Raw genomic sequence first — 27379 nt, forward strand, 5'->3', positions numbered from 1 at the left:
GTGGGGAAGTAGAAGGAAATGGGTAGCTCTTCAGCAAATCTCTCTGGGTGCCTGATCAATCTCCATCTTATATATCCTGGATGTGGGTGATGAGCCAAGGGTCACAATACTGGTTTATGGACACCTGTTAGCAAGTTTACAGGATGGTCTGTTATCTCTTTATAGGATGTGCAGTCACTTGCATTCATTGCTTTCGACTACACTTTTGAGTCCAGAAAGTCCAATATTACACCTTCTTAGGTTGACATTGTAGCAGCCTGGAGGTCCTTGGCCACTGCGGCAGTACAGTGGTGCCTGAGGTCAGTGCTGCCATTGCTGGTCCTGCAGGATTTTACAGGGTGCAGAGGCAAAGCAGAAGTATTTATATAAGGCAGTGTTAGGGTCAGCCCTGACTACTGCACACACTATGTAGGCTTAAACTCCCCAAGGTTGTTCTTTAACTCAGCATTGTTTAGTGTACTTACTAGCATGAGCACACAGATATGCAAACATTTCCTGAAGACATCTTCACAGGTCCAGGGTATAAGAAGTGGATTTCTGACATCAGCCATATACTAGTGACAGTAAGACTACTGTAATAAAAAGCCCTAATACTTAGGTGCCTTAAAGAACAAAGAAGTGCATTTTTTTCTCTCAAGGGATAGCCTCAATGTGAACCATCAGATTAATGGGGCAGCTTTTTTTCTTGACGTCATTTAGAAACTGTCATGGATTCAATTGTGTCCCCCCAAAATATATGTCAGCTTGACTAAGCCATGAGTCACAGTATTGGGTGGTTGTCCTCCATTTTGTGATCTGATTATCCTCTATTTTGTGATGTGTTGTAAATCCTAGCCGCTATGCCTGTGGTTGGAAACCCTCGTGGCGTAATGGTTAAGTGCTACAGCTGCTAATCAAAAGGTCAGCAGTTTGAATTCACCAGGCCCTCCCTAAAAACTTTATAGAGCAGGGTTGCTATGAGTTGGAATTGACTGGCAATGGGTTTGGGTTTGTTTTTTTTTGGTTTATGCCTGTGGTTATGGGTCCATTTGGGAGTGAGCTGTCCATTATATTAATGAGGCAGGATTAGGTAATCTTAATGAGGTTGAGGGTGGGAAGCAACACCCTTTCTCAGGTCACAGCCCTGATTTGATGTAAGGGAGTTTCCCAGGGGTGTGGCATATATCACCTTATATTTTATATCTTACAAAAGATAAGAAGAAAGAGAAGTGAGCAGAAAGGGAGGAATGTCAGTACCACCAAGAAACAAGAACAGGAAGCAGATTATGTCTTTTGGACCTGGGGTCCCTGCACTGAGAACCTCCTAGACCCAGAGGAAGATTGATACCAAGATACATGGAGATCTCCAAGGAATGCCAGGCCCACAGATGTTGAAAGGAGACAATGACCTTAACCCAGAGCTGACAGAGAAAGAAAGCCTTCCCCTAGAGCTGGCACCCTGAATTTGGGTTTCTAGCCTCCTAAACTGTGAGAGAATAAATTTATATTTGTTAAAGCCATTCGCTTGTGTTATTTCTATTATTGCAGTGCTAGATAACTAAGACAGGGACCATGGTTCCTTCCAAGTTGTTTGGCCATTTCCTGGGCCACTGTCATCATCTATATTGTCAAAGCAGGGTTGCTATCTCATGTAGGTGGTAGGTTGGGGGACAGAACATGAAGGTCCAAAGCCCCAGATCTGGAAGTGTATACATCACTTCTGCTCACGTGGCATTGTTGAGAATTTGGTCATGTTCTAATTGCAAGGAAGCCTGGTAAATATAGTGCAGCACGGCAACCAAATGCATGGGTACAATTCTATTACTCTAGAAGGATGAGAGAACTAACTGGCAGCCTCTACCACACTTTGCTCCTCTGGTCATCCAAATACCTACATGCTCTCTTCTTGTCACACATAAATTGTATTCACTCACTCCCCAAGGGAGACAGCCCAGAGTCATCCAATTCAAAAGTCAAGAGTCTTTCACTAATATACAGTCCCCTCCATTAGGTCTAGATTTGGCTCCTTATACTCAATCACCTATAAACTAAAAGTCAAGTTATTAACCCTCCCAACAAAGCAATGGAGGACCAAGACTAGGGCAAGTGAAATAAAGGCTGCCATTCAGAAATGGAAAGTTTGGGGATTTACAGTGTCACTGAACCATAGCAAATGATAAACCCTATTAAGGAGGGATAACTAAGGCTGTCAGCCCTGGCGGATGAACTTTGTTGGTCCATTTGGCTGTCTTGGTTCTGCTATCTTGGAGAAATTCTTTGTATCTTCTCTTCTGAGGCCTCTGGCCTTCAGAGAAGTTCCACTTTGTCTATTGTCTTGCATAGACCCGTTGAAGTGGTGTGTTGGAGACTGCCCTCCTTGGATGCTGTTTTAAGTTTGAAAAATCATAAGCTTTTGCCAGCTAATCTTATGGTTACTTCAGCAAAGCCTTTTTCTTCAAACTTGGTAGGCTTCTCTTGTTGCTTCCAGTCAGTTCCCTGTTCTCTTGTTGATATTTTTATTAAACTTGCTTTATTTCCTTTTTTATTTTAATAGCAGTTACCTCCAGGCCAACCAAAACAATAGGCTTGGATCCCAGTAACCCAGTGCCGTCAAGGCAATATCCATAGTCTGGGTTTTGCCTCAGGGCTGGATCCCTTTTTTTGATGGGTGGGTTGGGGGGTGATGTTAATGAGAAGCCTTTGAGAAAGGTTGTCAGCAACAACAGTCTTACGTCCTGCTGCTTGGAGGTACAGAAGCAGTTGGCTCTTTCAAGGTTATGAGGTCTTAAGTTACCAGATACTTTCTTTTCTCTTTTAAATCTGCTTGAGAAGTAGTCATTTTTTTTTTTTTTCTTGAGTTCACCTATGTCTTATAAAATGTTGCTAAAAGCAACATGGAGCAGTCAGCACAACGTTCTGGCTTTTTCTAGCCATTTCTTCCCGAGCTACAGACTCAATAGGAGCATCGTCTGCCTTCTAAGTTATTACAAAAAGTAGTTGCACCAAATATTTTGCAATGGCATAACAAGAGTCACCAACTTTCCATTTGAAATATTTATGGTTTTAGTGACAAATATTTTATTTTAGGTTTTTTATATAGTAGTGTCCCAATTGCATTAACATTTTCTTAAAGTCAAGATGCTATTAAAAAATATGCATATAGAATAGAAAGTTATTTCTGTTTTATACAACAGCCTCACTGTGAATGATCCAGTTTGGCAGGGCAGCATCATTCAGTTTTCACAGTCAGTCAGAGATGCATGCTTTTACCAAGTTATTCTCCTACGTATCTGTCAGTTTGTCATATTGTGGGGTCTTGTGTGTTGCTGGGATGCTGGAAACTATGCCACAGGTGTTCAAATAACGACAGGTTTACCCATGGTGGACAGGTTTCAGCTGAGCTTCCAGACTAAGACAGACTAGGAAGAAAGACCAGGCGGTCTCCTTCTGAAAAGAATTAGCCAGTGAAAGCCTTATGAATAGCAGCAGAACATTGTCTGATATAATGCCAGAAGATGAGACCCTCAGGTTAGAAGGCACTCAAAAGATGACTGGGGAAGAGCTACCTCCTCAAAGTGGAATCAACTTTAATGACGTGGATGGAGTCAAGCTTTGAGGACCTTTATTTGCTGATGTGGCACGACTCAAAATGAGAAGAAACAGCTGCAAAATCCATTAATAATTGGAACTTGAAATGTACAAAGTATGACTAGGAAAATTGGAAGTCATCAAAAATGAAATGTAACACATGAAGGTCAGTACTCTAGGCGTTAGTGAGCTGAAATGAATTGGTATTGGATATTTTGAATTGGACAATCATATGGTCTTCTATGCGAGGAATGACAGCTAGAAGAGGAATGGCTTTGCATTCATCATCAAAAAGAACATTTCAAGATATATCCTGAAGTACAACGCTGTCAGTGATAGGATAATATTCGTACACTTGCAAGAAAGAACAGTTAATATGGCTGTTATTCAAATTTACTCACCAACCACTAAAGGCAAAGATGAAGAAACTGAAGATTTTTACCAACTTTTCCAGTCTGAAATTGATCAAACATACAATCAGAATGCATTGATAATTACTGGTGATTGGAATGCAAAAGTTGGAAACAAAGAAGGATTGGTAATTGGAAAATATGGCCTTGGCGATAGAAATGATGCCAGAGATTGCATGATAGAGTTTTGCAAGACCAACAACTTCCTAATTGCAAATACCTTTTTTAAACATAAACAGCAACTATACATGTGGATCTCCCCAGATGGAATACACAGGAATCAAATCGACTACATCTGTGGAAAGAGATGACGGAAAAGCTCAATATCATCAGTCAGAACAAGGCCAGGGCCTGACTGTGGAACAGACCATCAGTTGCTCGTATGCAAGTTAAAGTTGAAGCTAAAGAAAATTAGAACAAGCCCATGAGAGCCAAAGTACGACCTTGAGTATAACCCACCTGGATTTAGAGACCATCTCAGGAACAGATTTGATGCATTGAACACTAATGAACAAAGACCAGAGGAGTTGTGGAATTATGTCAAGGCCACCATACATGAAGAAAGTAAGAGGCCATTAAAAAGACAGGAAAGAAAAAAAACCCAAAGTGGATGTCAGAAAAAACTCTGAAACTTGCTCTTGAACTTCGAGTAGCTAAAGCAAAGGGAAGAAATGATGAAGTAAAAGAGTTGAACAGAAGATTTCAAAGGGCAGCTCGAGAAGATAAAGTATTATAATGACTTGCAAAAACCTGGAGATAGAAGACCAAAAGGGAAGAACATGCTTGGTATTTCTCAAACTGAAAGAACTGAAGAAAAAATTCAAGCTTTGAGTTGCAATATTGAAGAATTCTATGGGGAAAATATTAAATGATGCAGGAAGCATCGAAAAGAAGATGGAAGGAATACACAGTCATTACACCAAAAATAATTGGTCGATGTTGGTCATATGCTCAGGAACCAATGGTACTGAAGGAAGAAGTCCAAGCTGCAATGAAGGCATTGGTGAAAAACAAGGCTCCAGGAATTGACAGAATACCAATTGAGATGTTTCAGCAAATGGATACAGTGGTGGAAGTGGTCACTTGTCTATGCCAAAACATTTGGGAGACAGCTACCTCGCCAACCGACTGGAAGAGATCCATATTTATGCCTATTCCCAAGAAAGGTGGTCCAACTGAATGTGAAAATTGTCAAACAATATCATTAATACCACATGCAAGTAAAATTTTGCTGAAGATCATTCAAAAGCGGCTGCAGCAGTATATCAACAGGGAACTGCCAGAAATTCCAGCTGGATTCAAAAGAGCATGTGGAAACAGGAACATCATTGCTGATGTCAGATGGGTCCTGGCTGGAAGCAGAGAATACCAGAAAGATGTTTACCTTTGTTTTATTGACTATGCAAAGGCATTCAACCGTGTGGATCATAATTAATTCTGGATAGCATTGCGAAGAACGGGAATTCCAGAACACTTTTGCTCATGATGAACCTGTACATAAATCAAGAGGCAATTGTTGGAACAGAACAAGGGGCTACTGCTTGGTTTGAAATCAGGAAAGATGTGCATCAAGTTTGCATCTTTTCACCATACTTATTCAATCTTAATATGTATATATATTATTCAATCTGTATGCTGAGCAAATAATCTGAGAAGCTGGACTGTATGAAGAAGAATGGGCCATCAAGACTGGAGGAAGATTCATAAACAGCCTGTGTTATGCAGATGGTACTACCTTTTCGCTGAAAGTGAAGAGGACTTGAGGTACTTACTGATGAAGATCAGAGACCACAGCCTTCAGTATGGATTACACCTCAACATAGAGAAAACAAAAGTCCTCACAACTGGACCAATAAGCAACATCATGATAAATGGAGAAAAGATTGAAGTTGTGAAGGATTTCATTTTACTTGGATCCTCTATCAATGCCCATGGAAACAGCAGTCAAGAAATCAAAAGACAGAGTGCATTCGCCAAATCTGCTGCAAAAGACCTCTTTAAAGTGTTGAAAAGCAAGAATATCACCTTGAAGATTAAGGTGCACCTGACCGAAGCCACGGTTTTTTCAGTCGCCTCATCTGCATGTGAAAGCTGGATGATGAATAAGGAAGACCGAAGAATTGATGCCTTTGAATTGTGGTGTTGGAGAAGGGTACGCTGGGTTTTTGGGGAGAAAAGAAAGAACAAATTTATTTGGAAGAAATAGCAATCAGAGTGCTCCTTAAAAGCAAGGATGGCGAGACTCCATCTCACATACTTTGGACATGTTATCAGGAGGGATCAGCCCCTGGGGAAGGACATCATGCTTGGTAAAGTGGAGGGTTATCTAAAAAGAGGGAGATCCTCAACGAGATGGATTGACACAGTGGCTGCAACAGTGGGTTTAAGCATAACAGCAGTTTTGAGGATGGCTCAGGACCGGGCAGTGTTTTGTTCTGTTGTACATAGGGTTGCTATGAGTCAGAACTGACTCTATGACACCTAACAACAACCAACTTACTGTCCGTCATCCCCTAGGGCAAGCGTTCTCAAACATTTTGTTCTTAGGACCCTTTTAAAAATTATTGAGGTCCTGGAGGTGCTTGTGTTTATTTGGGATGTATCTATTGACATTTACTGTATTAGAAATTAAAACTGAAATTTAAAAATATTTGTCATTTAAAAATTATAATCTGTTTCTTACTTACATGAATATCATGTTTTTATGAAAAGTAAGCCTATTTTCCAAAACTACAAGAGAAGAAACAAGATTGTTCTGCATTTTTGCAAATCTCTGTAATTTTGGCTTAATGGAAGAAAACTGGATTCTCATATTTGCTTTTGCATTCAAATATGTTATTTTATCACACCTTATGTAACTTCCGAAAAACTTCACTGTACATTTGTGTGAGAGAAGGAGTATGAAAAAGGCACATAATGTCCTGGTGATGTTGTTAGTGCCATCAAGTCGATCCTGACTCATAGTGACCCCATGTGACAGAGTAGCCCTGCCCCATTGGGTTTTCTAGGCTATCATCTTTAAGGGAGCAGATCACCAGGTCTTTCTCAGATCAGCTTGATGAGTTCAAAACACCAACCTTTTGGTTAGCAGTCTAGTGCTTAACCATTGTACCACCAGAGCTCCTTAATGTCCTGGTATTAGTATGAAAATAGTTTTGACCTTGTGACCTCCCCCCAAAAGGGTCTCAGCAGCCCCAGCGGTCTCTAGAGCACACTTTGAAAGCCATTGCCGTGGGGCATTATTGACATCTGTGTGGTGAAAGCATCCCTGAATGGCTGGGATGGTTGCACTGAACTGCTAACCTAAAGGTTGGCTATTAGAACTCAGCCAGTGATGTCTTGGAAGAAAGCCCTGGCAATCTGCTTCTGTAAAAGGTAACAGCCAAGGAAATCCCACGTTAACATAAATGTAACACATGGGGTTGCCATAAGTTGGGATCAACTCAACAGCAACATGTTTGATTTTTAATGGTGAGAGTTAGGTAACTGCCATGGCCAGGTGGCAGCTGGTGGGAAGCGGGAAGACAGTGAAGACAGTATAGGCTCAGATTCTTAAATCACAGACCTCAAGGCAGCACACATCACTTCTCACACTCCGGTCATGAGAACTTAAGTCACATGGCTATATCCTAACTACAAGGGAGGTAGGAAAATCTAGTCAAGTGGGTAGTCATGGGCCTGGCTACAGTGTTGTTGCTATGGAAGCTGGGAAAACAGATTTCGACAGGCAACTAGCAGTTTCTGCCACAAGCTTTTTGTGGATATAGCACTGTCTTTCCTTTCCACTCACATCTCTCAGTCCCTGGTTGAGCTTTCCTCATCCCCAGTCCTGTTATTTCACTGGTAAGGGAAGCAAGGGGGCCGGGGAAGGCTCCTTACCACCTTAGTATAGCTGGTGTTATACTCCTTAAATTTGAATACTAGTTCCTTCCTCCCTGAAAAATACGTTCTTCTCATATTTGGCCTGATTGCTGAAAAAAGATAGTTGTTAGGTGTCCTAAAATTGATTTTTGACTCAATGACCCCATGTGACAGAGTAGAATTGCCCCATAGGGTTTTCTGGGCTATAATCTTTATGGGAGCAGATCGCCAGGTCTTTCTCCTGCGGAGCCACAGCGTGGGTTTGAATCATCTACTTTTGGTTACCAGCCAAGTGCTTAACCTCTGCTCCCACCAGGGTTACCTATATATTATTGAGAAGAAAGTAATCAAGATGGGCAAGAGTGAAAGGTCTGAGATCTCTCCAATGCCAGCCCAGCCATCAAACCAATACCAAATCTACGTGGCTATGATTTCACTAGATAGCACAGATTCTACAAATAAAACCTAAACAAAGTGTTTTTTTTAAGCTTGTAGAATTTCATACCCATGGGCTGGGAATGGGGAGAAAAACTAGATTGCTGTTCGTTGTTGTTCTTAGCTGCTGTGGAGTCAGCCCCCAATTCACAGTGACCCCACGCAGAACAGAACGAAATGCTGCCCGGTCCTACGCCATCCCCATGATCGGTTGCAGATCAGACCTGTATTCTGTAGGGTTTTATTGGCTGGTTTTCAGAAGTTGATCACCAGGCCTGTCATCCTAGCCTGTCTTAGTCTGGAAGCTTTGCTGAAACCTAATCTGCATCATAGCAACACACAAGCCTTTACTGCCGGATGGCTGGTTGCAGTGTTTGAAGTGTATTGGTCAGGGATCGAACCTGGGTCTCCCAAATGGAAGGTGAGAATTGAGGGGTTGTTAACTAAACAAACAGTAAAGCTGAAGTCAGTAAGAATTCTTTGATGCTGTTTGATGCTGTTATTGAAAATACCTTGGCTGCTAACCAAAAGGTCGGCAGTTCAAGTTCACCAGTTGCTCCTTGGAAACCCTATGGAGCGGTTTTACTCCGTCCTGTAGGGTTGCTGTGAGTCGAATTTTTTTTTTTTTTTTTTTTAAGTATTGTTGTTGAAAATGGAGGAGGAAAGCCTATACCAAATCTGTAAGTAAAACAGACACCAGTCAACGTAATATAATCAGTTATCTAGCCCCAGCTAATTTTCCAATTTCACCTCTCTGTATACGTATCCTGTGCTCCAGACTGCTTCCTGTTTCTCACAGTGACCTCCCCCTGCTCTTTCCTCAGTGTGACTTGCCCATTCTCCTTTCTCCACCCAGAATAATCTATATCATTGTTCCAGGTCCAACTCAGGAGACACTTAACCCATTAAACCTTTGCTGAGTATCTTAAAAAAACTTAGGTCAGAATAAATCTCTCCTTCCTCTGAGCTGACTCAGCACTAATTAGTACCTATTCAATTCAGCTGTCCATTAGAATTTTGTATATTTTCTTACAAAAAAATGCAAATAATCACAAATGTATACTCCGTTAAGAATTACAACATTGCAGATAAAGCAAGATCCCCTTAGACCATAAACCTATCTCAATCCACTTCAAACATATGAGTGATAAAATAACACCGTTACAAATTTTCTTGTATCCTTCAGGAACCTTGTTTTTACTTTTATGTGGTATTATTCTGTGAAATTTATTTTTTACCTAAATGGTATTATACTATCTGTATCATCCCATAACTTGATTTTTTCATTATGCAGTCTATTTTTGAGCTCTTCGTTGATACGTATAGACCCAGCTAATTCTTATAATTGTTTTCATAGTGTTCCATTGTATAAATATATCATATTTTATTAGTAGACATTCAGGTTGCTTTCAAATTGTTGCTATTACCAATACAAGACTGTCAGAATCATCCTTATTCACTCTCGCTTTGCATGTGTGAGAAACTTTTCTTGGGAATATTCCTAAACATGGCTTTAGTAGGTTAGCGGGTATACATATGTTTAGTTTTAACAGATTTTGTTAATATGATATTCAAAAGTAGCTTTATCGGTTTATAGCCACTTAGTTTTTATCTCCCCATATCTCAGCAATAGTTAATTTCAAAACGTTTACTTTTACATTACCTGATAGGTTAGAAATGCTCTTTTATTGCTGTTTAATTACTATTATGCTATATTGCCTCATTTGAGAATTACCTGAACATAAATTTGGCCCCCCCCCTTTTTTTCTGTTAGATTGTTTGCATTTTTCTTATTGGTTTGCATATTCTGGAGATTAATATTTTCCTATATGTATGGAAATTATTTTTTCCCATTTGTGTTTTTCTCAACCATGTTTAAGATACCTTTTGTACTACACAAGTTTTAAATTTTGATATGGTAGATTTTGAGGACTAAGGTGTCCCCGACCCAAGCCGTGGTATTTTCAACTGCCTCATATGCATGTGAAAGCTGGACAATGAATGAGGAAGACTGAAAAAATGTTTCTATATTTTACTGATTACTTTAGATTTTATTGAAGGCTCGGATACTTATTTTACGTGCATTATTTTTTCTGTAGAGATAGAATTTTTTAAATCTTTTTCTTTAATTCTGTTTTGGTGAAAGTTTACAGAGCAAATTAGTTTCTCATTAAACAATTAATACATATACTGTTTTGTGACGTTGGTTACCAACCCCATGGTGTATCAACGCTCTCTCCTTCTTGACCCCAGGTTTCCCATTTCCATTCATCCAGGTTTCTTGTCCACTCCTGCTCTCTTGTCCTTGCCCCTGGGCTGGTGTGCCCATTTAGTTTCATATACACAGTTGAACTGCGTGTTATTGTTTGTTTTATAGGCATGTCTAATCTTTGGCTAAAGGGTGAACCTCAGGATTGATTTCAATACTGAGTTAAAAGGGCGTCTGGGGGCTGTACTTTCGTGGTTTCTCAAGACTCTGTGGCACCAGTAAGTCCGGTCTTTTTTTGTGAGTTTGAATTTTGTTCACCATTATTCTCCTACTCTCTCTTGGACCCACTATTGTGATCCCTGTAAGAGCAGTTGGTGGTGGTAGCTGGGTACCATCTAGTTGTGTCTTTGGTTTCCTTCATTCTTCCTTGCTCCAGATGGGGTGGGACCAGTAGATGTATCTTAGATGGTCGCTCATAAGCTTCTAAGACCCAAGACTCTTCTCACCAAAGTAGGATGTAGAACATTTTCTTTATAAACTATGCTATGCCAGTTGAGCTAGATGTTCCTTGAGCCCTCAGTCCAGTAATTTGGTCCCTCAGGAAGCTTCTGTGACTTTGACTTTGCCTTGGTCAAATTGTGCTGACTTCCCCAGTATTGTGTACTGTCTTACCCGTCACCAAAGTTACCACTTATCTATTGTCTAGTTGTGTTTTTCCCCCTCCACCACTCCCCTCCCTCATAACCGTCAAAGATTGCTTCTTTCTTTGTGTAAACCTTTTCATGAGTTTTTATAATAGTGGTCTCATGCAGTATTTGTCCAAACTGATTTCCAAAGTGGTTGTACCATTTTTTTTTTCCCAGTCTGTAGGTTGTCTTTTTACTCTTTTGGTGAAGTCTTTGGATGAGCAAAAGTGTTTGATTTTTAGGAGCTCCCAGTTATCAAATTTCTCTTTTACTGTTTGTGAAGTTCTAGTAATGTTTTGTATACTGTTTATGCCATGTATTATAGCTCCTAGCATTGTCCCTAATTTTTCTTCCATGGTCTTTATTGTTTTAGATTTTATATTTAGGTCTTTGATCCATTTTGAGTTAGTGTTTGTGCATGGTGTGAGGTATGGATCTTATTTCATTTTTTACAGATGGATATCCAGTTATTCCAGCACCATTTGTTAAAGAGACTGTTTTTTCAGCTGCTCATAGGTGGATGAATTTATGTGTGGATTCTCAATTCTGTTCCATCGGTCTATGTATCTGTTGTACCAGTACCAGGCTGTTTTGACTACTGTTGCAGTATAATAGGTTCTAAAATCAGGTAGAGGAAGGCCTCGCACTTTTTTGTTCTTTTTCAGTAATGCTTTACTTATCCGGGGCCTCTTTCCCTTCCATATGAAGTTGGTGATTTGTTTCTCCATCTCATTAAAAAATGCCATTGGAATTTGGATTGGGATTGCACTGTATCTGTAGATCGCTTTGGGTAGAATAGACATTTTCACGATGTTGAGTCTTCCTATCCATGAGCAAGGTATGTTTTTCCACTTATCTAGGGCTCTCTTGGTTTCTTGCAGTAGAGTCTTGTAGTTTTCTTTGTATAGGTCTTTTACGTCTCTGATAAGATTTATTCCTAAGTATTTTATCTTCTTGGGGGCTATTGTAAATGGTATTGATTTGGTGATTTCCTCTTTGACGTTCTCTTTGTTGATGTAGGGGAATCCAAGTGATTTTTGTATGTTTATCTTGTAACCTGATACTTTGCCGTAATCTTCTATTAGTTCCAATAGTTTTCTTGTGGATTCCTTAGGGCTTTCTGTGTATAAGCTCATATCATCTGCAAATAGAGATACTTTTATTTCTTCCTTACCAATTTGGATGCCCTTTATTTCTTTATCTAGCCTAATTGCTCTTGCTTAGACCTACAGCACAATGTTGAATAAGAGTGGTGATAATGGGCATCCTTGTCTGGTTCTCATTCTCAAGGGGAATGCTTTCAGACTCTCTCCATTGAGGATGTTGGCTTTGTATGAATGCCCTTTATTATGTTGAGAATTTCCCTTCTATTCCTGTTTTGCTGAGAATTTTTATCATGAATGGGTATTGACTTTGTCAAATGCTTTATTCTGGATCAATTTATAAGAACATCTGGTTCTTGTGTTTTGTTTATATGGTGGATTACATTAATTGTTTTTCTAATGTTGAACCATCCCTGCATATCTGGTATGAATACCAGATGGTCATGGTGAAATTTTTTTTTTTTTTTTTTTTTGATATGTTGTTCAGTTCTATTGGCTAGAATTTTGTGTCTAAGTTCATGAGGGATATTGGCCTGTAATTCTCTTTTTTTGTGGTATCTTTAGCTGTTTTTGGTATAAGGATTATGCTGGCTTCATAGAATGAGTTTGGGAGTATTCTGTCCCTTTCTATGTCTGAAATATCTTTAGTAGTAGTGGTGTTAACTCTCTGAAAGTTTGGTAGTATTCTCCAGTGAAGCCATCTGGGCCAGGGCTTATTTTTGTTGGGAGTTTTTAAATTATCTTTTCAATCTCTTCTTTTGTTATAAGTGCTTCTTTTATTATAGGTTTATTTGATTGTTCTACCTCTGTTTGTGTTAGCTTAGTAGTATGTTTCTAGAAATTTGTCCATTTCCTTTAGGCTTTCAAATTTGTTAGTGTACAATTTTTCATGGTATTTAGTTATGATTCTTTTAATTTCAGTTGGGTCTGTTGTGATATCACCCATCTCATTTCTTATTTGGGTTATTTGCTTCCTCTCCTGTTTTTCTTTTGTCAGTTTGGCCAGTGGTTTATTGATTTTATTGATCTTTTCAGAGAACCAGCTTTTGGTCTTGTTAAGTCTTTTGATTGGTTTTCTATTCTCTATTTCATTTAACTGTGCTCTAATTTTTATTTTGTGCTTTCTTCTGGTGCCCGAGAACTTCTTTTGCTGTTCTCTTTTTATTTGTTTGAGTTGTAGGGTTAATTCTTTGATTTTGGCCCTTTCTTCTTTTTGTATGTGTGCATTTATTGCTATAAATTGACCTCTGACCACTGCTTTTGGTGTGTCCCAAACTTTCCGGTAGGTTGTGTTTTCATTATCATTTGATTCTATGAATTTCTTTAGTCTGTTCTTAATTTCTTATGTAATCCAGTAGTTTTTGAGCAAGGTGTTGTTCACTTTCCATGTGTTTGTTTTTTTTTCCTTGCTTTTTCTCCTATTGATTTCTACTTTTATGGGTTTATGGTCAGCAAAGATGCTTTGTAATATTTTGATGTTATGATTCCATCTTTGATTTCTTCTGTTACCCAGTGATTTTTGAACAAGGTGTTATTCAGTTTACACATATTATTTTTTTTCCCTGCTCTTTCTATTATTAATTTCAAATTTTATGGCATTATGATGCTTTTAATCATCTCAGTGTTTTGGATTTTGTTGAGGGTTGCTTTGTGGCCTAAGATGTGGTCTATTCTGGAGAACGTTCTATGTGCATTGGAAAAAAATGTGTACTTTGCTGCTGTTGGATGGAGTGTTCTATATATGTCTGTGAGGTCAGGTTGGTTGATTGTGGCCTTTAGATCTTCTGTATCTTTGTTTAGTTTCTTTCTTGATGTTCTGTCCTTTATCGAGAGTGATGTGTGGTCTCCTGGTATTATTGTAGAACTGACAATTTCTCTTTTTGGTGCTGTTAGTGTTCGTTCTATGTATTTTGGTGCCCTGTCGTTGGGTGCATAGATATTTATTATGGTTATTTCATCATGGTGGATTGTTCCTTTAATCATTATATACTATCCTTTTCTTGTGTTTTATGGTGGATTTTGGTTTAAAGTCTATTTTATCTGAGATTAGTATTGCGACTCTTGCTCTTTTTTGGTTGCTGTTTGCTTGATATATTTTTTTTCTATTTTTTGATTTTTAATATATTTATGTGTTTGTGTCTAAGGTGTGTATCTTATAGACAGCATATTGATGGGTCATTTTTTTTTAATCCATTCTGTTATTCTCTGTCTCTTTAGGGGTGCATTTTAGCCATTTATGTTCAGTGTGATTATCAATAGGTGTGAGTTTATTGGTGTCATTTTTTTTAGTGCTGCTGACTTTTTCTTTGTTCCTCTTAGTCTCCTATGCTGAGTTCCTTTTGTTTGTGTTTTTATCCACAACATGTCGTCTCCCTTTTATTGTTCTGACATTGTCGTCACTTACAGATTGATGTGTCTAGTTCCCTGTTTTGAATCTTTTAGTTTTGTTTTATCCTTCAGAGTTCATTATGTAGGTCAATATTTGGCTGGCACTCACCTATGCCCTAGATTCATGTCATTGTCTGATGTTGCTGGTTCTCTAACTACAGGAGTCCCTTTAATAATTCTTGTAAGTTTGGTTTTTACTTATTCCCTTAATTTCTATTTATCTGGAGATGTCCTAATTTCACCATCATAGTTGAGTGGGAGTTTTGCAGGCTACATTATTCTTGGTTGGCGTTTTTTTTTTTTCCTTTTAAGGTTTTGCATACGTCATCCCATTGCTTTCTTGCTTGCATGGTTTCTGCTGAGTAATCAAAGCTTAGTCTTATTGTTTCCCCTTTGTATGTGACTTTTTATTTTTCTTGAGCTACTGTCAGGATTCTTTCTTTATCTTTGGTTTTGGCAAGTGTGATTATGATATGTGTTGGTAACATTCTTTTGAGCTCTATCTATCCTACATGGGATTCGTTGAGCTTCTTGAATGGTCAGCTTTTCATCTTCCATGATATTAGGGAAGTTTTCTGTCAAGAAATAGTGAATGATCCTCTCTGTTTTCCATTTTCTTCCCCTGTTCTGGAACTCTGATCACATGCACTTTTTTGCTTTTAATTGTATCCCACATAGTTCTTAGATTTTCTACATTCTTTTCTCTGATTTTTCCTCAAACAAAGTTGTATCCAAGGATTTGTCTTCAATTTCACTGATCCTATCTTCCGTTGTTTCAAATTTGCTCCTAAACCTTCTATTGCATTGTCTGTTTCTGAAATCTTGTTGTTTGTCTTTTGGTTGCTAATTACTGTTTTTGTATGATATCTAATTTTAATTTATTTTGACATTGGGTTCCTGTATTATTTTCCTGAATTCTTCCGTTGCTTTGACTCTGTTTTCTTTGATTTTTTTCTATATTTTCCATGCTTTTGTCTATTTTTTCCTTAGTTTTTTCTGTATTTTCCATGATCTCTTTATAATCTCTTAGGGGCCCCTCAATATTAGACTTTTGAATTACCTGTAACATAGTTCCAGTGCCTTTTCTTCTACCAGATCATCTGGTGGTTTATTTTGGTTGCTTACTAGAGCCATGCTGTTCTGTTTTTTTTTTTTTTTTTTTTATTGTTTGCTGCCTCTGAGACATTCAGAAGTTGCTTTCTTCGTTTATTGATTATAGGTTTGTTTCATGTTGCTTTTTTGTTTGGTTTGGTTATGTCTGGGTAGGAGGGCTGGTAGTGTTTTGTTGTTTGCTTCTCTGTGGGCATGATCGTTCTCACCACTTTGTCTAGGTGGGCAGGGCCAATCACTCAGCTGTGGTGTAGCAGGGCAGGTCTGGCAGGGGGGAGGGGCAAGGATAGGTCGTTTGTGGCATGAACTGCGGCCAGCAGTGCAGATCTGGAGACGCTGTGGTGGGGCAGGGTTCAGGGCTCCAGATGTTTGTGCCTGTCCTGTTTGGGGTGCAGCACTTGGCAGGGTGGGGCCAGGGGTGTCATGGGGTGGGACTCAGGGGTCACACTGTGCCACTCTGGGTCACACCATTCAGTGAGGTGGTATAGGATGGTGTTCAAAGGTTCATGCTGATGCCACTTTTATCTTTTTTATGGAATTGAATAATATATCTAGTAATCATTTTTTGACTGGTAAATCTTTTTCTCTTTGAAATAACATATCATATATCAAATTCCTTTGTAGACATGGGTCCACTTATGGTCTCTCTATTCAGTCTTCTATTTGTTCATATTTATGCACCAATATCATGGTTTCAAATAAAAAAGTGCTCTGAATTATATGCTGATGTTCAAAGGATAGAACCTTCCTTTTTTTAAATTGGCTATTCGTATACATTTACTTTTCTGAATTTTAGAATCAGATAGTCACACCCATGGAAAAACTTTTGAGAATTTTATTAGAATTTCATTTAATTTATAGTTTTCCTTTCAGAGAACTGACATCTTCTCATTCATAAACATTGCCGTATCACTTCATTTATTCAGAACTGGTTTTATGTTTTTCGGTAAGTAAAGTTTTATAGTTTTGCATATGAAAGTCTTATACATTTTTTGTTAGCTTTGTTTCTAGTTTATAAATTTACTGCTATTTAGAATGAGCTGATTTTTTTCCTAACAATTTTTTCTTAATGCTCAATTGATATTTGCAGAATTATTGTTTGTGTTTGTTGGTGTATCTGTCTGTGTTTCTGTCTCTGTCTGTCTTGCCAGACAGGCATCTTTTCTCTTCTCCTTATGGCAGAGCTGCTCATTCATGTTGTAAACTTCCTTCCTTTATTCTTCCCTTCTCACCACTATCACCCCCTTAGCATGCTCTTTTATTATTTTTAGGACTATTAAATGTTGAGCGATTAGAAGTGGCAAATAAATATGTGTCACGATATCCAGACAAAGAAAGGATTCAAGCAACTGCTTAAAAAGTGAGAGCTTGAGTTCAATTTCTCAGATCCTCATATAAATCAATGGAGTTGGCTACATCAGTGTAGTACAGTGACTTCAAATTGTTCACTATGTGGTTTTGGCCAATTTACAACCCTCTTGAGGCTTCAATGCCTTCCTTTGTAGAATAGGCAAATAATACCTCACAGGATCATTGAGAAGATTAAAACATATCTTCTAATATACACTTAATGGAAGGACAGGGTTATAATTAGACTGGGTGATTAAACACCTAAATATGTCAAGAATAACACTACATGGATTTATATAGGGTGAGTATCCTTACCAGCTCTTTTGTGAGAGCCTTTTGTCAGAGTCATTGAAGGCAAGAAGGGCCAGATTCCTTCTAGGAGTTGTTTTTAAATTGTTTGACAGAGCCCTTCGGGGCCACAAAGGTGTTAGTGTTGCCCATAACAGCTCTGCTTTTATTCATTTGCTGTTCTGAGATTCCAACATTTGAGAAATGTTTTCTGCTGCTTAAAATGTCTAAAAACCAATTGAGTGATTCTGTCAGCCCTGGGAAATTCACATGAGTAAACAGGAATCGCTTGGAAGTCCATTAATTATCCTATCCTGTCTCCCTCATCTTCCCCTCCCTTTCTGCTCCCAAAGCAAGGAAAATTAATAACAGATTATTTGAAGTTAGAGGTGATAGTAATCCAGGGCTTCAAAACAAATCCAGTGAAGGAGACAGGGTAGGTACCCTCCAGTGCATGCAATCCCGTCATCCCACCCTCCCTGGTATCTGTCCTTTCGGTCACTATCCCGTCCCTTGCCCTTGTTTTAACTGTGCCCTCTGCTGGCAAAGCTGCACCCAAGAAGGTGCTCACCATTCGCCATCATATTATTCCTACTGTGGCTAGTCAGCCATTTCTGTGAAAGAGATCGCTGCCTCTGTGTTAGGATCCTCAGCCTGTGTCCTCACAGGAAATGATAATATAATCAGCTCCTCACCTTGAGGCTGTTTCTGGCAGTACATTTCCTAAAGTTTTTCTTAAAGACTAGCCTGTTGGGAAGCAGAAGTCTCTGCTTTCTGCCAGCCAAACATCTTCTCTGAGGCAAGGAAGTACTTGATTGACATGAGGGAAGGAAGAGGAAAGTAACAATAAATTAATAATCATCATAGTAATAACAGTGTAGGCCATATATTGAGGATTTACGGTGGACCAGACACTGCTCTGAGCATATTATACATGTTAATTCTCAAAAAAAATCCTATACTATAAATAAAATTGTTATCTTATTTTTACATGTGAGGAACAGAGGCGAAATTTACAAAGAGGCTGAGGAATCTGCTCAAAGATGCAGCTAGCAAGAAGTAGAGATGAAATTCAAACCTAGGCAGTCGAGGTCCTGAGCCTGTGCTCTTAACCATCACCTACTTTTTTAAAGACATAGATTAATATTTCAGAATATTTTCTAGATATAATTGCTGTATTATTACTTTGTAACATAAAATTATCAACTAGTCCTAAATGAAACAAACAAACAAACAAAAGATTTTGAGATGGAACTAAAAGTACGAATTTCCCAGGGCTGACACAATCATTATACAAATATAGTAAATGGGGTGCTTTTCATTCCTATTTAAAGACAGTGTTTAATTCTATCAGGAGGATAATATGAATAAGAAAGAAGACATCAACTAGAAGGTTCACCACATTCCAGATTATGAAATCACAGTTCTAAGAAGAAGAAATTTCTTTCAGATTAGAGCTTGTTACATCTTTATCCCTCTGAGAAGTTTCATTTAACAGCAGATAGGGTCGCTATAAGTTGGAATCGACTCAACGGCAGTGGGTTTGGTTTTTGGTTTTAGTTATTAAGCTACTACCATGTTCCATGGTATTGTTCTTAGTGCTGGAAATCAAAGGTGAATAAATACATGTGTGCTGATGAGGAAAATTTAATGTATAATAGAAGATAAAAAGATACATATAATGTGTAGTCACCATACTTTTTCTTATTTAAAACATTAATTTTTGATAGAGAATACATGTACATAGTTGAACATTGTAAGGCTATAAGATGACATATAGTGGGAACTCTCCTCGTCTTGTTCCTCCCAGTTCCTTTGCAGAGGCAAATAATTTTACCATCTTCTTATGTCTTCTTCCAGTGATATTTTATACAGGGAAATATGTAGATTCTTTCCCCCAATCCTTTTGCTTTTTTCACTTAATACATCTTGGATATTGTATGCCATACTTTTTTTTTGATCGTGCATATCATCAGTGTGAACTTCTACTGTACATTATAAGTTGTACAATACACATACACACAGGAGTATCTGGGTGGTACAAACAGTTAGTTAAGCACTCAGCTACTAACCAAAAGGTTGGAGGTTAGAACTCACCAAGAGGTGCCTCAGAAGACTATGCACACGGACCTCACCAGATGGAATACACAGAAATCAAATCAAATCAGCTACATTTGTGGAAAGAGACGATGGAAAAGCTCAAAGTCATCAGTCAGAACAAGGCTAGGGGCCAACTGTGAAACAGACCATCAATTGCTCATATGTGAGTTAAAGTTGAAACTGAAGAAAATTAGAACAAGTCCTCGAGAGCCAAAATACGACCTTGAGTATGTTGTTGTTAGGTGCCATCAAGTCGGTTCCGACTCATAGCCTCCCTGTGTACCACGGAACAAAACACTACCTGGTCCTGCACAACCCTCACAATCATTGTTATGCCTGAGCCCATTTTTGCAGCCACTGTGTCAATCCATCTTGTTGAGGGTCTTCCTCTTTTCCACTGACACTGTACTTTACCAAGCACCTTGAGTATATCGCACTTGAATTTAGAGACCATCTCAAGAATAGATCTGATGCATTGAACACTAATGACAAGACCAGATGAGTTGTGGAATGACATCAAGGATACCCTACATGAAGAAAACAAGAGGTCATTAAAAAGAGAGGAAAGAAAGAAAAGACCAAAATGGATGTCAGAAGAGACTCTGAAACTTGCTCTTGAATGTCAAGTAGCTAAAAGGAAAGGAAGAAATGATGAAGTAAAGGAGCTGAACAGAACATTTCAAAGGGTGGCTGGAGAAGACAAAGTAAAGTATTGTAATGACATGTGCAAAGAAAGACCTGCAGATGGAACCAAAAGGGAAGAACACCCTCGGCATTTCTCAAGGTGAGAGAACCGAAGAAAAAATTCAAGCCTCGAGTTGCAATATTGAAGGATTTTACAGGGAAAATATTAAACGATGCAGGAAGCATCAAAAGAGGATGGAAGGAATACACAGAGTCGCTATACCAAAAAGAATTGGTCAACGTTTAACCATTTCAGGAGGTAGCATATGATCAGGAACCAATGGTACTCAAGAAGAGGTCTGAGCTACACTGAAGGCATTGGCGAAAAACAAGGCCCCGGGAATTGACAGAATACCATGTTGAGATGTTTCAACAAATGGGTGCAGAGCTGGAAGTACTCACTCATCTATGCCAAGAAATTTGGAAGACAGCTCCCTGGCCAACTGACTGGAAGAGATTCATATTTATGCCTATTCCCAAGAAAGGTGATCCAACTGAATGTGAAAATTAGCGAACAATGTCATTAATATCACAAACAAGTAAAACTTTGCTGAAGATCATTCAAAAGTGGCTGCAGCAGTATATCAACAGGGAACTGCCAGACATTCAAGCCATATTCAAAGAGGACATGGAACCAGAGATATCATTGCTAATATATGGATCCTGGCTGAAAGCAGAGAATACCAGAAAGATGTTTACCTAAGTATTATTGACTGTGTGGATCATAACAAATTATGGATAACATTTGGAAGAATGGGAATTCCAGGACACTTAATTTGTGCTCATGAGGAACCTGTACATAAACCAAGAAGCAGTCCTTGGAACAGAACAAGGGGATACTGTATGGTTTAAGGTCAGGAAAGATATGTGTCAGGGCTGTATCTTTTCACCATACTTAGTCAATCTGTGTGCTGAGCAAATGATCCAAGAAGCTGAACTATAAGAAGAAGAATGGGGCATTAGAATTGGAGGAAGACTCATCAACAACCTGTGTTACGCAGATGACACAACCTTGGCTGAAAGTGAAGAGGACTTGAAGCACTTACTAAAGAAGATCAGAGACCACAACCTTCAGTATGGATTACACCTCAACATAAAGAAAACAAAAATCCTCACAACTGGACCAATAAGCAACATCATGATAAACGGAGAAAAGATCGAAATTGTCAAGGATTTCATTTTACTTGGATCCACAGTCAACATCCATGGAAGCTGCCGTCAAGAAATCAAAAGATACGTTGCATTGGGCAAATCTGCTGCAAAAAAACCTCTTTAAAGTGTTCAAAAGCAAAGGTGTCACCTTGAAGACTAAGGTGTGCCTGACCCAAGTCATGGTATTTTCAACCCCCTCATATGCATGCAAAAGCTGGACAATGAGTAAGGAAGACCAAAGAAGAATTGAAGTCTTTGAACTGTGATGTTGGTGAAGAATACTGAACATACATACCAAGGACTGCCAAAAGAAGGAACAAATCTGTTTTGGAAGGAATACAGCCACAATGCTCCTTAGAAATAAGGGTGGTGAGACCAAGTCTCACATACTTTGGACCTGTTATCAGGAGTTGTCAGAGCCTGGAGAAGAACATCATGCTCGATAAAGTAGAAGGTCAGCAAAAAACAAGACCCTCAATGAGGTGGATTGATAAAGTGACTGGAACAATGAGCTCAAGCATAACAACGATTGTGAACCTGGCACAGGACCGGGCAGTGTTTTCGTCGTGTTGTACATAGGGTCGCTATGAATCAGAACCGACTCGATGGCACCTAACAACAACATGCAGGGGACAAGTGACTGTCACTCAGAGTGAGGGCCATGATGTCAGTTTATATATGAAATATTTATGAAGCTTAATTTCTTCTCCTTGTTAAAGTAAAAAAGAAATTTAGACACAAAGCCTAATATCTCTTCCTGCCCCCCAATTCACCATCTTGAGGTATCTCCCTGGTGCACCTGCTTCAGAATCCTAGGCTGGAGGATTAAACATATCTGATACATAGTCACTCAGAGATCACTTGGGCAATAACTGAAATAATGACTTTCTAGTACAAATTCAAACACTATAAAGCAATAATTCTCCACCATGGTGCTTTTTGTTTTCTGTGGTGTGCACATCGCAGTTTTGAAGCATAATGTTGATTGTCAAAGTACTGAAGCTCAGTGATAGCAGGCACTAAGTTTTTATTTGGATTGTAGTTTATCTGGAGTGTCCTAGGGTGGGGAAGGAGCGCAGTGGTTTAAGCATTTGGATGCTAACCAAAAGGTTGGTGGTTTGAATCCAACAGCTACTCCTTGGAAACCCTATGGGGCAGTTCTGGTCTGTCCTATGGGGTCGGTATGAGTTGGAATTAACTTGACATCAATGGGTTTTTTTTTTTTTTTTTTTTGAGGGTGGGGAAGGAGTCCCTAGGTGGTGTAAATAGTTAAGTGCTTTACTACTATCCACAAGGTGGGTGGATCAAACCCACCCAGAGGTGCATCAGGAGACAGGCCTGGCAATCTGCTTCTGAAAAGTCACAGCCTTGAGGACCCTATGATGCAGTTCTATTCTGCACACATGGTGTAGCTATGGGTTGAAATTGGATCAAGGGCAATGAACAACAACATGGTAGGGAAAGTAATGGGGAGGTGACCTTAAAGGCTCCCTAAAATAGCTTCACTTTCCCAGTCCTTGAGTATTATTTGTTTATTTTTAAAATAATATTTTACTGTGCTTTCAGTGAAAGTTTACACAGCAAATCAAGTTCTTATTTAACAATTACTACACAAATTGTTCAGAGACATTGGTTACTTTTTTCACAATGTTTTAACATTCTCATCAATTTCTTTCTGGATATTTCACTTCCAGTAATCTGGTTTCCCTGTCCCCTTAACCTTTCATCTTTGCTTTAGAGTAATTGTTGACCATTTGGTCTCATATAAGATGATTTTTTAAAGGTGTGCAGTAGTCACTGGTAATGTTTATGAGCCGAGCTGTTGTTTAGCTAACAGATGCCCTCAACGGGTAGTTTCTCTTCAAGGTTTACGGAGTATCTCGGGGTGATAGTCTCGGGGAGTCCTCTAGTCTCAACTAGTCTAGTAAGCCTGGACTTTTTAAGAAATTGAGTTCTGTTCCACATTTTTCTTCCCTCCTATCAGAATCGATCTATTGTGGTCCTGATCAGAATAGTCATTAGTGGTAGCCAGGTACCATCTCCTTCTTCTGGTCTCTGAGTAAATGAGGCCATGGTTTGTGTAGGCTGTTAGTCCTATAGACTAGTTTCTCCTCTGAGTCTTTGGTTTCTTTCTGTTTTGCACTGGACAAAATGAGACCAACAGTTGTATCCTAAATGGCCCCTCATAAGCTATTAAGACCCCAGATGCTACTCACTAAACTAGGATGTAGAACATAAACTTTGTAATCTATATTATGCCCGTTGAATGAGTTGTCCCACAAAACTATGATCCCAGGCTTTATATTTGTTATTATGTCTTTCAAACAAGTTAATGGATCCAAGATTATAATAAAGCCATTCTCTCTCAGCTGCATCCCTTCAGTTTCCTTGAGCGAGAAAGAAACGGCTTCAGGAATTGTGCTTAGCAGGATTGTGGCCCATGAGTGCACACAGCACCTGTTGTGCATTGTGGGATAAAAGAAACTTGGACCTGCCGGGGCAGATATGTGACTATCTGTTAACTCTTTTTCTAATTGTGATTTTTCTCTTGGATCTCCAATTTAACTTCAATTTTACCATTTAAATGGAGTCTAAACATGTAATGGGAAACCCTGGTGGCATAGTGGTTAAGTGCTATAATAGGGCTGCTAGGTTGGCAGTTCAAATCTGCCAGACGCTCCTTAGAAACTCTATGGGGCAGCTTTACTCTGTCCTATAGGGTCTCTATGAGAATCGACTTGACGGCACTGGGTTTCATTGTGGTTTAAACATTTAATGGTGCCTAAACAGTTTCGTCTTGAGATTGAGTAAGTGGGATTAGATATATGAAGAATTCTTGGCTAGACAAAGGTGGTTAAAAAAAAAAAAAGGTTAGAGATAAAAGAGATCAATCTTCAGAGGACGGTCATCCTACTTGCATAGTGAATTAATTTGATAGACTCATAATTTGATTTGCTGGTCCTAAGGGGAAAAAATTTGATTTGCTCCTAAGAGGAAGTGATTTAATTTTAATTAAGCTATTTTTTTTTTTTCTTAAGAACTAACACTTTCATGCAAAATATTAAAGAAAATGTTGATATTTTGCCCTGGAACTAATGACTCTGAAGCTTTCTTAAAATTATTTAATAATTGTGTGTTGAAATTTTATGAGGATGAGGTGATTATTTTTTATTGCAATGTGCTGTGATACTAAAAATCATTAAAGTTAAAAGGCTGATGAGATTTATAATTGTCCTAGGTAATGTGAAAAGGCAATTTCCCAACTTCGTACAAAGGTAAAATCAGAGTCATCTTTTACTTTACCATATGTGTTACTTACTGTTGCTGCATTGCAAATTGCCCCAGATCAGACTTACTGGTCTGACAGAGACTGGAGGGACCTCTGAAACTATCACCTCCAAATACCCTGCTAACTCGGAACTGAAACCACTTCTGAAATCCACCTTTCAGACAAGGACTAGACGGGCCTGGAAAACAAACAGTAATACACGTGAGGAATGTGCTTCTTAGTTCTATCAAGTATAGGAGACCTACTGGGCAACAGCCGCCCCAAAGCAAAGATGAGAAGGCAGGAAGGGAAAGGAAACCTGGACGAATGGACACGGGGAACCCGGGGTATAAAGGGAAAGGCGGAGAGTGCTGACACATTGCCAGATTTGCAACCAATGTCACAAAACAATTTCTGTATAAATTTTTGAATGAGAAACTAATCTGTGCTGTAAACTTTCACCTAAAACACAATAAAAAAAATTACCCCAGAATTTAGTGGCTTAACACAAGGATAATTATTACAATCTCTCATGATTTCTATGGCCCAGAAAACTCAGAACAGCTCAGTTGGGTGGTTTTCACACAAGGTCTTCCACGAAGTTGCACTTAACAGTGGTTGGAGTTAGGGTCATCTCAAAGGTTCTTTACTCACATGTATGATGCTTGGTTTGAGAAGATTAAAACAGCTGGAGGCAAGAACAGCTGGGGCTCCTCAGGCATCTGTTCTTATCTTTGTCATCTCTCTACATGAAGGACTTAAAGTATCTGGACTTTGAAGATGTATAATCCAAGAGATCCAGAGGAAGCCCTATCACCTTTCCAACCTAGTTTCAGGAGTCATACAGTGTCACTTCCGCCACTTTCTAGTTGTTAAAAACAATTCACTAAGACTGGCACATATTCAAGAGGAGGGAAATTTGAATCCAATTTTTATAGGAGGAGTGTAAAAAAAAAACTTGCAGGTATCTTTTAAACCATCATACCATGAAGTTCAACAAATACCTGTCCACTTTTCTTCACTTTTCTCATACCTGTCCCATCCTGTCCCTTCCTCTCCTTTCCTTTCTTGCTAGTTTTTATCACACCAGGTATTCATTCTCATCTATTTGGACTCTGAGCCTTCTCTTATCTACTCTCCCTATCCTTATTCTCTTCATATCCAGTCTGTATTGTGCCCTGTAGTCAGAGTCATCTTTCTAAAAAACCCTGTTACTAATTCACTCTTCTGGTTGAAAGCCTTCAGTGACCCTTATTGTCCACCATTTTTCTCCCTATATGCTTTGTATCAAAATCAAGAACACATCTTGTTAGAAACTGTGAATTCCTGACATCTCTTCTCAGAAATACTTAATTAGAATTTCTGGTGCGTAGAACCCAAGGATCTGCAAGTTAACAAGTTAACAACCTTTAGCAAAGTTGATTATTAGGTATATTAAAGGGCAAACTTTTAATTTAGTATTTGACAGCACACAGCAAAGTTCTCAGCTGTAGCAAGTTGCCATGTTTGTGTACCAAGTGGCCTGTTGCTAATAATATTAAAGTGCCAAAATTAGAGTTACATCCACAGTTATCCCAACAATGTTACATTCACAAGTCTTCATATTTACTTCCTTGAGTGGGAGAGAAATTCCTTAGATTGTACAAAATTTCACCTGAAGTGTATTTTCATTGCTAATGTCATTAGACACATGTGTTTCAGTGAAATCACTGCCCCACGCAACCTGATCTGAGCCAGATTTGGCTGGTCGGGCTACCATCCCTTGAACAAACTTTGTCCTTGCTTCCTCATTATTTGTCTCTCCTCACTTGTCATTTTTTTTTTTTTTTTTACTGCTAGTCAAGTCTACCTTCATTGTTTTATGCCAGTATACATTAGTTTCTCCAAAATCCTTAGTAAGCATGAGTGACAAAAGGCTTTTCCAATGTTTACATTCTGTATTTCTGCACAGTGATTCACTCAGGCATAAATTACTATATTTCCTTAGTTTCTAGGCCTAATTCCCTTAATGCCTTTAATTGAAAAGGCTTGTTCCTTGAGAAAATGCAGATATAGCCTATAATTTGAGCATCTTAAGTAATTACCAAAATATAAGTTAAAAATTGATTTTATTGTTATATATTTTAGAAGTCCAAGATACTGTTCTCAGATACTGCCGATTTAGCCTCACTAACTATAGGCACAAATGCCTGTGGAAGCAGCACAAGAAACAAAACAACATATTGCATTGAGCAAATCTGCTGCAAAAGACCTCTTTGAAGTTTTCAAAAGCAAAGATTTCACATAGATGACTAAGGTGCTCCCAACCCAAGCCATAGTCTTTTCAATCATCTCCTATGCATGTGAAAGCTGGACAGTGAAAAAAGAAGACAGAAGAAGAATGTATGCATTCAAGTTGTGATGTTGGTAAAGATTATTGAATATACTGTTAACTGCCAGAAGTACGAACACATCAGTTTTAGAATACATGCACAGTGCTCCTTAGAAATGAGGACAGCAAGACTTTGGCTACGTCATCAGGAAAGACAAATTACTAGAAAAGAACATCATATTTGGTAGAGGGTCAGTGAAAAGAAGGAATGGATTGACACAATAGCCACAACGATGGACTTAAACATACCAATGGCCATGAAGATGGTACAGGACTAGGCAATGTTTTGTTCTGTTATACGTAAGCTTGCCATGAGTCAGAACTGATTCAACAGCAACAAACAGCAACACTCTATGTAGAGTGAATATGTAGCACAAATGTGCACCATTATAAGAAA

At 38.7% G+C, this 27379-nt stretch overlaps 1 protein-coding gene across 1 annotated transcript in view; it reads left to right on the plus strand.

Moving 5' to 3' along the window:
* Positions 1-27379, plus strand: part of AK5 (adenylate kinase 5) — a 318482-nt gene that overhangs the window by 25360 nt on the left and 265743 nt on the right. The gene's annotated exons all lie outside the window — the stretch shown is intronic.

Source organism: Loxodonta africana, chromosome 3, assembly GCF_030014295.1.
Source record: "Loxodonta africana isolate mLoxAfr1 chromosome 3, mLoxAfr1.hap2, whole genome shotgun sequence".
Taxonomy (NCBI): Eukaryota; Metazoa; Chordata; class Mammalia; order Proboscidea; family Elephantidae; genus Loxodonta; species Loxodonta africana.